This window comes from Canis aureus, chromosome 28 (assembly GCF_053574225.1).
Source record: "Canis aureus isolate CA01 chromosome 28, VMU_Caureus_v.1.0, whole genome shotgun sequence".
Lineage (NCBI taxonomy): Eukaryota > Metazoa > Chordata > Mammalia > Carnivora > Canidae > Canis > Canis aureus.
In genome coordinates, this window is record NC_135638.1 from 16,835,818 (window position 1) to 16,848,118 (window position 12,301).

The 12,301-nt window shown below is 34.8% G+C and overlaps 1 long non-coding RNA gene across 12 annotated transcripts in view; it reads right to left on the reverse strand.

The window, feature by feature from the left end:
• The window catches only part of LOC144300471 (uncharacterized), a 100,324-nt gene that overhangs the window by 4,444 nt on the left and 83,579 nt on the right, over positions 1-12,301 (reverse strand). For 8 of the 12 annotated variants that reach the window (XR_013367130.1, XR_013367132.1, XR_013367127.1 and 5 more), the window contains 2 exons: positions 3,229-3,331; positions 829-1,127 (listed from right to left, as the gene is read on the reverse strand). This is a non-coding gene — a long non-coding RNA (uncharacterized LOC144300471). Of the gene's footprint in view, positions 1-828; positions 1,128-3,228; positions 3,332-6,299; positions 8,197-12,301 lie in introns of those variants that run through there. The other 4 variants (XR_013367133.1, XR_013367131.1, XR_013367123.1 and 1 more) reach the window with 2 other exon arrangements.

Below are 12,301 nucleotides of genomic sequence, written 5' to 3' on the forward strand. Positions count from 1 at the left end.
TGATAAAATATTAGAATCAATGGCTTGAAATCAGTGTTCCTTAAGATTCTCGTTATAAGTTAGAAATTCTCAACCACCTATAATATTACTTACACTTATATTTCATTTACAAAAAATTACTTAGAATCTCTATTGGTTACCAATTCATGAAATTCCCAATTATTTCAGGTATTTGAAAGCAATAGAAAGGAATAATCTATAATTCATATTTGTGCTAATTTAAACTATTGCCTCCATCCATCTAGTCTGGATTATAACAGCTCACCTCATTTTAGAATAGGCAGATTGTTACGCTTTTCATTCTCTCTAGCTCAGTCACTTCTTATCCCAGCCTGGCAAAATTATTCCCAGTCATCAAAGTTCAGTTTGAATGCTACCTCCATTACAAAGCCTTCCCAAATTACCCTGCTAGAAGTCATTGACCCCTTTTTGAGTTTTACTTGCAATTTATTTGAGACTCTCAAAGATTTATTACATATACATTTTTTACATACACATTTTAGATTGGAACTACTTATGTACATATCTTTCTTCCTAGATGAGAAAGAGCTTTGAACTGGGAGCCCTATATTCTTTATCAGAGAACCAAAATAGTACCTTGTATGAAATTTCAATAAATACATTTGTTTTAGATGAATGAATGAATGAATGAATGAATGAATAAACAAATGATGAGTGGAAGCCATGGGAAATGTGAAGGAGAAAGAAATAGGAGAAACAGGCTCTGAATGGGTTGGAGAAAATGCCTTGAGAGTCTCTTTTATGTTGCTTCACAGTCAAATCACTAAACATTATTCCCAACGTGCAACTTTTACATTAAATGCCTACCTATATTAAGATCATCAGAGACACAGGTAAAACAAAGCTAGTAGGAAAGTCTTTAAGGAAAATATCCAAAGGTATTACATACTGGTTCCATTTACTGGTGAGAGCTATAAACCCTTATATCAAGTAAATCAAGTAAATGGGAAAAAGTGAGTAACTGTTGATCTGACATAAAATGAATAAGTCCAAAATTTCGCATTCCAATTCAGCATCCTTGTGTATTTTCAACTTCTACCGGTTCTCAAAGGAAACAAACATGCCAGGCGTGTGATAGATTCTGAGGAGAAAATGTGCTATGTGATCTAAAAAAAATAAAATAAAATAATAAAAAATAATTGCAGGTATCTATTGAATAATGGGGTATGATATTTAGCTTCCATTAAAATAATCTAAAATTTACTCAAATTTAGAAATACCAAATAAACTTACAGATTTTTAAAAGAAAATTAAAGAAACATATTTGCTTTTCATGAGTAAGCTCTGTGTTAGACCTACTTAGGGAAGATTCAGAGATATAGTCCCATTCTTATGGAGTTTACAGTCCAGAAATTTATTCATCATTAATCAATCAATCATAAAATTAAAAATTTAGTAAATAAAGAAAAAAGAAGAAAGAAAAGATATTTGGGTTAGCATTTAAGTGAGGGACATATTATAGTGTTGAGAACAGGAAATAATTCCTCAAAGAAGTGACATAGAGCCAAATTTTGAAGAATTTACCTATAGATTCTCTAAAGTTATCATTTATAATTTCTATAGATTTCTGAATGAATAATAGATGATTTAAGATTGTAGAGTTACACATTGATTTTTACTTAACCTCTGCTTTAGAATGCATTTCCTTCACTCTAAATGAAAATAAATCAATTGTTGAAAAACATATTTCAAACTAAATATGTATATCTTCATTAGATATTTGACTAATTACCTAATCGGGATGCTTGTATTTTTTGCAATGTTATTTATGAACAAGTGCAGAGTAATCGTACTGGCATTTAAACTAAATAATTTTGCTGAAATGCTCTGATATATTAAGAGGAGGTTTAAGGTGCCATATAACTACATGTGTAAGTACACTCTTATTGCTGACCTTACAATGCACTTAGTATCTTATACTTCACTAATGCTGTCTCTACCACCACAAGCAATTTATTCTGCCTCATGTTCCTCAAGTGCTCATAAATCAGCATTAGATCCTTTTTACTGAGTTGCTGATTTTAAGCCAGCACAGTAAGAAAGAGCATTTGGATTCAAAGTATAATATTGGCACACATATTGATTTTAATTAGTCTAATTAGTTCATTACACTAAAAATCACACAGATCATTTATTACATCAAACCTAATGGCATATGATCAAGGATTTAATATGATAATGAAGTAGATCAATTATCACTCATAAAGGAAGTCATTAACAAGTGTAAACATTGTCAAGCTGAATACCATTACAAATTATGAAGTCATAGCTAGGACAATTTGCATATACACATTGGTATTATTTTATAGTCAATCTTCTTTTCTAAAAATGAATACATCTTTGCTTTTAAATTCACTTTCATCTATCTGTTATTACTATTTTAAATTATATACAAGCCAGTTAACATAGGTTGGGGGTTTAAGTACTTGTGACTCTGGAAAGTTCCAATGACAAAAATGTTGCAAAGAAATTACTATCATTGGCTGAAAGTCCAGTTAATTTGCATTTTTCTTTTTTCTTCACATGAAAACTAAGAATTTGTTCACTTTGGCCATTAAATGGTCCTGGCTTGTATAACAATAAACAACCAATGATATTTCTTAAAATATGTGTGATACTTGAGATACCATGTAGCTTAATTGATGTGGTTTTTTATCTTTAATTAAATAATAATAGCAATATATAATTACATTGAAGAAGAACTAAGATATCTGCAAAACAATTTCAGATTACGGCACTACATACTCATTTATTAATGCTTTTTGCAGCTTTAACATTACCAAGACATCTTAAATAAAAGCAGCCAACTGTGCACCCTGATCCTAACCCAATGCATTGCCATTTATCATTATTATTGCTATCATTACCCTTTGCTTAGGGTCTCTTCACTCTGTTTTAAATCCACTTGACAGTAGTGCACGTTCAAGCCATTCAGAATTTATTTTTCTGGTGAAAACTTGTAAGGTAGTGTATAAAATATCTCTTTTATATCCAGATATAATATGATCTACTTATCATTCCTTGAATGTTAAGCCTCTCCCTAAAAATGCAGTTTACAGAATTCTATACCTTTTCAGAGAGTTCCCAGACAAAATATGATACCTTGTCGACAATGATAGATATAAGATCTAAATTTGCATTGTAAGTGTTACTGGATGGTAAACTAAAGTAACTAATAAATAAAATGAAATAAAATAAAATATCTACCTTATTCTGTTGTCAAAATAGCAAATTTGGAGGCCACTCTCTCTGAAGTCATCACCTGTTCCACCACTTCATTGTGTGTACTTCACGGGGCTTCCTGTGAAGACTAAATGAATGAACACTTATAAAAAACTCAAAGTAGTATCTGGCATACACTAGTTGCTCAGATGCTAGCTATTATTATTATTATTATTATTATTATTATTATTAAATGGTAATACTGTATGTCCAGATGTCTGACATGAGTAGCAGCTTCCTAGAGCAAATCCTAGTGCAATGAGTATACATTGCTCACTTTGTGCTTTGCTTTCAGCACCCAGTACGGAGTATACCTCAATGGTACGACTTCTTAATGGTATTCTCTTGCCAGACACTGACTTTAATGCATCCTCCATATTGCCATTATCTTCTAAAAACTAAACTGATTGTGCCCTTTCACCAATTCCTCTTTGTAAGGAGAATAAAGTCAACTTCACACTCCTTACAATGCCATGTCTCAATACTCCCACATCCCACCTCCCGACTCAAAATATGTGTGCTGCGACTACAAGGTTTTTTTTTTTGTTGTTTCGTAAAAGTCCTTGTTCCTGTAAGGATGTGGGTTGTCCACATCCTTGTTTTGTTTCCTCATGGCTTCTCCTTTTTGTCCCTAAAAAATTCCTAATGTTTCTTCAATATTTATCTTCTCCAAATGCATTACATTCCTTATTATGAGCTATAGAACTCTGGGCAAATTATTTACTCTCTCTAAACTTCAACTTCTTCTATGAATTGGATTAATAAGGAGAATAGGAGATTATGTACATATTTAAAATCCTGCACATAATAGGTGTTCAATGAATTGTAATGGTTATTGTAGTTGTTGTTAACATTGCTATTATTCCATCAAAAAAAGGAAAAGCCTGAAGTTTTCATCCAAGATACAATGGAGTATACTCTGGGATCAAGGCATTTGAGTCCCTGGGTAAGCATTTGAGTCCCTGGGTAATAGGTCCCCAAGTCCTAAACAATGTGTTAACAGATAATACACTACTAGTGAGCAACATGAGCAATGGTAGTTTAAAACTCTGTAGCTGAAAGGTATACATATAATCTTGAGAGGAGTTTAACCAATAATAAAGAGGCAACTCATATGGGGGTGGGGTGCTGGGAACAAGTCTAAAAGCCAATAGTTATCAGCAAAAACACACACCCCAAAAATGTTTATAGAAAATATTTAAATAATGCAAAATCCCATTATCTTATGAGCTAAGAATATCAAAACATGTCATTGGTTTATGGAGCATAAGCAACGTACCTTTCTATAGCTTAGTCTATTCTGCAAAAGTAAGGAGGAAAAGAACACCGCCACCTCCCTTTCTGATCTGTCAAATAAATACTGTTCTTTCTCTGTCAAGATCACGAGCTTTGGTGAATTAGTCATGGAGTTCTTTGTTTTTAATTCAAATAAGCTGATTGTTTGCTTTTGAAGCGGAGTGTACAGACCTGTTGGCAAGTAGAGAGGAAGCCCCCAAGGAATACACTGAAGACTACCATAGGACCCCAGCCAAAAGCAGAGCACAAACTGCTCACCAGATTCCGTTGCATGCACACACACACAGCCTTAATTAATCCATCATTAACATCATAGCACAGTGCTGAGCCTACCACACCTGGGTTGACAGCTGGATTGAAAGCACCGTTGACAGCTGGTGCTTATGCACTTGCTTGAAGTGCGGGGGCTGATAATGGGCTTGCCTAGGGAGCTAGAGCCCTGCCGAGAGGTTATATGTTTGATGAAGGTAATAGCAGTTAATGAGAATATTTTTTGCTAGAGTTTGGGGACCAGTGTAACAATAAAATGTATTGTAACATTACAGTAAAATCTACGTATTTTTGGCAATTCAATAGTAACTCTGCTAAATATTGTAAAGTTTTGTAAACATTTCAAATGTAAACATTGAAAAAATGTCCCATCTATTAAGAAATTAAGCTCCCAAGAGTGGTATTTTTAACATTAAATGGAAAAAACAGAATCAGGGCAGGTCCTCAGGACCTGGTGAGGGCTGGGTGAGTGGGTAAAATTTCCCATAATTCAAAGCAGTTCTCTTCTAATCCTTGGCCACACCCTATTTGCTCACCACTGATCTACTAAAGGATAGAATAGGAGTTTAACCCCAAGTACTTGTCTTTTCCCAACTCAATTGTCAGCATTTATGTTTGAGAGCCTTATTCAGGTACTTCTAGCCCACAACTACTAAAGATGATGAAGGGGCTTGGTGTGCTAGGATGACTCCTTCTAGTGCTTATTAAGTTCAGAGCACTTCAAAAAAAAAAAAAATTAAAAAAAAAAAAAAAAGTTCAGAGCACTTCCTTTTACTTGCTAATGTAATACGGCACAAAATGGTTGGGTCAGTTTTGTCTCCAGGATCATCAGACTGAGAATATGATTTTTCTCTAAGTGTCCTGCTCTTGCCCCGGTTTTGCTCTGCAGCAGTAGCAGCAAGATCATTAATAGCTTCACAAGACCTGTGGAATTAAGGCTAACCCTTAAATGCATTTAGATCCTTCTCCACATGACTTCCACTGACAATCTAACCTGTCCCTCAGATTCTAAGTGTGTTACACTGAACTTTTTAAGTGCTTTCTCAGAACAGACTGCACTTGTGTTTTGGTTTTCGTTATTATTGTGTTGTTTGTTTATTTGTTTGTGTTGTCTCTGTACCTTTGTTCACATTGTCCTGACTCCCCTTCCATGGCTCAGGTCAAATGTGACCCCCTGATCACCTTTGCTTCCTCCAGGCTACACAAAAGAACGCAAGTGGCTTGAGCCACTATTCTGAGTTTTTATAAAAACAAGGGACTCTGTCATATTTATTGCCAAACACTGGTCAGCCAATAAATTTTGTGAATGTTAATTGATAATAAAATCAAGAAGAGAACCAGGTCTTAACTTCTACTATAATGTTGCTTTCTCTCCTCCCCACCCACACACCCTGCACCTGCTGCATTATTCTACCAGCTGTGAATCAGAAGAAATGTAAAGGGTAGAAAGAAAAAAAACAACTCTATCCCTTGAATTATATGTAGTAACGTCCCTTTATTAATAACAGCTACAGTTTTAAGTCTTTATTATTAAGCATATTCATTACATTTTTAATTTATGACTCAGAGTCCACTAATGAGACATTATCATTCCTGTTTTATAAGTGAGAAAAACATGACTTAGAAAGGAAGTTAAGTAACCTTTTTTAGGGCCACAATGATAAAAAGTGATAGCAGTTACATTTTACAGAACTAACAATTTTTGAACAGACAGCATGTTTTAGAAACTATTCTAGGCTCTTCCCCACAGTAAGTCATTTAATTTACCCAACTACCTATGAGGTAGGTACTTATACAAATTTTACCAATAAAGAAACTGAAATACAAACAATGTGGGTAAATACTGCATGTAATGGTGGGACTTGGATTCAGCCTCAACTCTTACCTACTGTGCTATAGTGATTCCAGCATCTCTGACATCAAGCTCAAACATTTTTTTTAAGATTTTTTATTTATTTACAACAGACACAGAAAGAGAGAGAGAGAGGCAAAGACACAGACAGAGGGAGAAGCAAGGAGCTTGACGTGGGACTCGATCCCCGGTCTCCAGGATCACGCCCCGGGCCAAAAGTGGTGCTAAACCACTGGGCCACCTGGGCTGCCCAAGCTTAAACATTTTAAGTTCTATGTGAAAAACCTCAGATAAAACACTTAATCACTGTGTTTTGTAGTAGGTGCATGTGACCACATGCTTTAACTCTTTGAGCACATGAACCATGGTTTTCCCATCACTGTATATTGCCTAGTGTCTAATGCTAAGTTTTATAACATAGTTGAATAAATAGTTGAGGCATTGTACTTATGTATGTATATGTACATTCAACAGAAACAATTCACCATGGGTGTTTCATGTTTCTGCACTTCTTTAAGAGGCACTGGCTACTACTTATTCCAGACTCTCTTCTCCTAAGTGTTGGTAAAGCAAAAATCCTTGAAAGACAAAGATAGTATCTTTCTCTGGAGTAAAGAACAAGTGTGCTTTCCACCTTAGAGGATAGAGGTAGTGTCTCCACCAGAATCAAGAATAGGTATGTGCACTGCCCATTATAAAATCAGGTTCCCTCTCCTGTAATACAACCCATTGCTTATGCATACATTCATCTGGGCCCTTTGTGGATCCTGGGGATAAGGAGAACTCATCCAAATAAGCTCATGCTACTTGCTAGCCATAAGTAATAAAGTTTTTGTCTCTAACTATGGAATCTTGGGTCTTCTGCCAGCAGCCTGGCAACTGTGTCAGGCTACTTATTTTGCTTGCAAGTAGAGATCTCAGACTTTTCACAGTTCTTGACAAAAAGAGCCCAGGTCATGAAAACAAGTTTCCATTAGTCCTCATGAATAATCAACAAGTTATTTTTAAAGTGGAAATCCAAAATTAAGAAAAATGAAATTATTGATTCAAATATATTTATCTCTAGTGAAGAAATTTACTGTCCAAAATGTCTGTATAATACTTATTTTAAAAGACCTTATAAACTTCTAAGATATCATTGATAAATCATAATTTAGCAAAACTTAGAAAACAAAATTTCTATTGTAATTGATTAGTAACTATAACTAGTTACTGGGGGTTTTTTTTGTAAATATTTTATTTATTTATTCATGAGAGACACAGATAGAGAGAGGCAGAGACACAGAGGAGAAGCAGGCTCCATGCAGGAAGCCTGATGTGGGACTCAATCCGGGGACTCCAGGATCACATCCTGGGCCAAAGGCAGGTGCCAAACTGCTGAGCCACCCAGGAATCCCCACTACTTAGTGTTTTAACCATATTATAATATATTTTAAAGCTTTGATTCAATTGATAAATGTCTGTCTGAATTCTCTGTTTCATTTCTTCAACTGTACAAAGAAAACTTGGACTTTCTTCTTTCTTGCCCACAGGAACTGTGATATAATATGAAAAGACATAGGTTAATAATAAAATCAGTATTAGAACCATGACTCTTCATTCATTCATTCATTCATTCATTCAATAAAGTGCGAGGCACTGTAGTAGGCACTAGGACCCTGAAGATTAATAAGATTCAGTTTAAGAGAGAAGTCATTATGCATGTCTCCAGCCAAGTCTCTTAAATTTTATGAAAGTTAAATTCTTTATCTATAAAAGTATTTAGTTATATTTTATAGTCTTCCCACCTTTAAAATCATGCAATTTTTTTTAAGGAGATAGAAATTTATTGAATGTACTGCAAGGGAGCAGCAAGCAGGACAGCAGAGGTGAGACTGTCTGCCTAAATCATACAAGTTGGGGGTGGGGGAGGAAGGGGTAGAGGGAAAGGGACAGAGAATCTTAAGCAGGCTCCATGCCCAGAGCAGACCCTTATGTAGGCTCAATCTCACAACCCTGAGATCATGACCCTGAGCTGAAATCAAGAGTACATTTAACTAACTGAGACACCAAGGCTCCCTAATCATACAATTTTTTAATAAATATGTGAAAGATTGAATTTCAGCCATGGACCCAAAACCATGCAGCTCAATTCTAGATACCCCCAAATTAGTAGTGTTTAAATATACCCACATTTTTCATATAAAAAGCCCTTATATGTTGCTTCAAGGACATGAGGACTGTGAACAGATATCCTGTGAGATGAGGTTAGGAGGAATTATTTTTTTCCTTCTTCCACAAATTTTTTACAGAAGATGGAGATATTTTACTTTATTTCTAACAGATCAGGGGTTACCTCGCTAATTAGTGAATTTAGAAAGAATAGACTTGCCTGATTCTGTCCCTTATAGATTTATCCCTTTCTGAGAAACTGTCCTAAGGAATCTTTCATATCTACTTCTCCATTGCGGTAGGTCTACAATGGCAGAATTTACCCTTTGGGGCTTAATGGAACCAAAGAGGCCAGGGGTTCTAGGTGACTGTGTAAATGGAGGAACTTTAGGAAACCTACCTGACTGCAGGTTTAAGCCATATTTTCCCAATAATAAAGCTGACATACTGATCTTCATCTATATATCATTTTTATGTCTTATTTTCAATTGTTTGACAACTCATTCAAAAATAAAGGGTGAGTTTTATCAGCCTCAATATCCAACAGAAATTTTTTTTAAAGATTTTATTTATTTATTTGACAGAGAGAGAGAGTGAGAGCAAATGCACAAATATGCAGAGGGAGAGGGAGAAGCAGACTTCCCACTGAGCTGAGAGCCCAAAGATGAGGGGCTGAATCCCAGGAACCCAGGATCATGACCTGAGCTGAAGGCAGATGCTTGATCGACTAAGCCTCGGACTAAGCTCAGGCGCCCCCCAACAGAAATGTTTTTGAAAAGTGTACATAATTTTGCCTTATACTGTGAAAAAAGTAATGAGAGTTCAGAAACAATTGTTACCAATTATCTAAGTGGAATGTCTCTACTGCTAATTTGCCAGAAAGGTATTTAGCATTTTATCTTAATGCTTGTATTTCCATAACTATTGTTTTATAATTGCTTACCTATGGTGAAAAGCATATTTTAGATAAAAGTACTGAATTTAAGCCCTCAAAGGCCCGACAAACAAATGCTGAATGAGAAAAAGGTGACTGGTGAATTGATGATTCAAACCATTAATGAATGATGAGTAATTTCTGGTATTGCACATTACCAGAAGATGAGAACCTACCTGTTTCAAAAGATCTCATATTCTACATATCACTCAGTATAGAATATAAGTGTTCAACAAATGTTTGCTGAGTATGCATTAAAATAGGTAAAATACTGCATAAATTCATTTTCTCATTGCTTTCCCCAATGAGTCACTTTTTAATGGAACTTACTATAAATTTTGGACTACATGTCTTCAGGTGTATAAATTCTACACTTCTTTTTTAAAAATATACATTAGAAGAACAACAAATGTGTACATGTGAATTCTAGGGATAACCATCTAAAATTGGTAATACTACCGTAACAGGCACAAAAAAAATTAAAATAGATTAAATTGCATACTACTTACCTGTTAAAAACATCGTATTTAAATAAACTAAAATGTCTATTTGATGGATGATAAAACTGAGGTTCAGAGAGATTAAGAATGCGGCAAGTTGATTCTTAAGTTAGTTCATTTGATGTCAACTTCTCATTATTCAACACTTTGACTGCCTAGAAATAGGTTTGTAATTAAGAAACTTCTATAACTGCAAATTATCTATCAGTTGCCTGTCATCTCTTAGATTTTGCATTTGTTGAACTTTTATGCTAGACTGGGAGAACTAGGGTCACTGAAGGTGATGTCTGCTGTGCAGTGCAAATTAAAAGGTCCAGGAAGAATCTTGCTGACAAGAAGTCAATAAGAATAAAATGAGGCCAATTTAGAAAAAGAAAAGAATCATTTCCAACAATGCTTAAAAAAATAATAAACCACCCATCAGTGTATTATTTGATCTTTAGAACTGAAGTTCTCAATTGTGGAAACTATTTTTAGAATGCAATTAGCATGTCGTCAGAACATTTAGATTATGCCCATGAGTTCACTGTAGACTATACAGAGAACAGATGAGAAATTTGGATCTTTCTTTTTTTCTTTCAACAGAAAACATAGATCATCTACTTGATTAAAAGTTTGAAGGAAAAAAAAAAAACTTTAGCAAATAAAAAGAACACATCCTAAATCATTTAAAACAGTGCCTCACCTGGTTTACCAGCTGAATGGTTTCCATCAGTAAAATAATATCTCATTCCTGGGCGCGTGGGTGGCTCAGTGGTTGAGCATCTGCCTTTGGCTCAGGGTGTGATCCCAGGGTCCTGAGATCAAGTCCTGCATCGGGCTCCCCACAAGGAGCCTGCTTCTCCCTCTGCCTGTGTCTCTGCCTTGCTCTCTGTGTCTCTCATTAATAAATAAATAAATTCTTTAAAAAATATATATATATATATATATATATATGTCTCATTCCCTGGACACTTTAAGTATGTGATGAATTAATTAAGAATGTTTATTGCAAACTATGCCCAAATTACATACTATTTTCAATTTGTGATACATTTATTCTAGGTATTTTTTAATGTTGAAATGTTAATGAAAATTTTCATACACAGAAACAAAGAAATGGAATTCTATCAAATAAGAAAGGAAAAAAACACACCAAGTTGGGCATGATGAATTGATCTTTTCTCTGCAGGGAGGAATTATATCATATATTACAAATATAGTCACCCACTATTGGATAGTCTTTTTGCAATGTATATTTCTTTCCTCTTTCCTTTATTTATTTATATCAAACCAGCATTTATTGAACATCTACTAGTGAACAGTAATGAATGAAAGGGAAGAGACAAAGTAGAAAAACAAGAGAGAGTTTGAGACCCTCAAAAGATCTAACATGCTATAAGAGGGAAAAAGACATAAGTAAATAATGGAGATTAGAAAAGTAGCCCTACTAATATTATTTTAAAACTTGAGAAAGTACCTGACTGCACGGGAAAATCACCAAGAAAATGACATTTGAACTAGTTCTTTATGACTTGACCATATGGGGAATAGGGATAGATAAATCATAGGCTGAGGAAGACCACATATATAGGCACCAGACAAGTTTAGGGAAGGAGAAGTAAATCAGTGTTGCTGTAGGTATATATTGTGTAAAGTCGAAGTTAGGGAGAGTTGGAAGTAGGTAAAGATGGAAAAGGACATCTATACAAAGAGCCTCATATTGAATTCATACTCTATTAAGCTAAAAGTCACTGAAAGTTTTTGGAGTAAAGAAACTGTAGAATGAAAACTGTGTTTTAGGAAAATGATCTACTGACAGTGTGGGTAGAGATTGCAGCAGAGACCATTTGGGAAATTATTTGTCCCTATGAGAGAGGATGGGACCCAAATAAGCATACTGGCCTAGAGCTGGAGACAAACTTTGAGAAAAATTAAAAAGGAAAATAGAGTTGGAGTATGGTGGGTAAGGCATAGCAGGAATAGAGAAGGATCTGAGATAATGCCACACTTTTGAATTTACATGATTATGTGTTACCATTATCAACAATAGGAAATAGAGAAAGCCAAAGAACA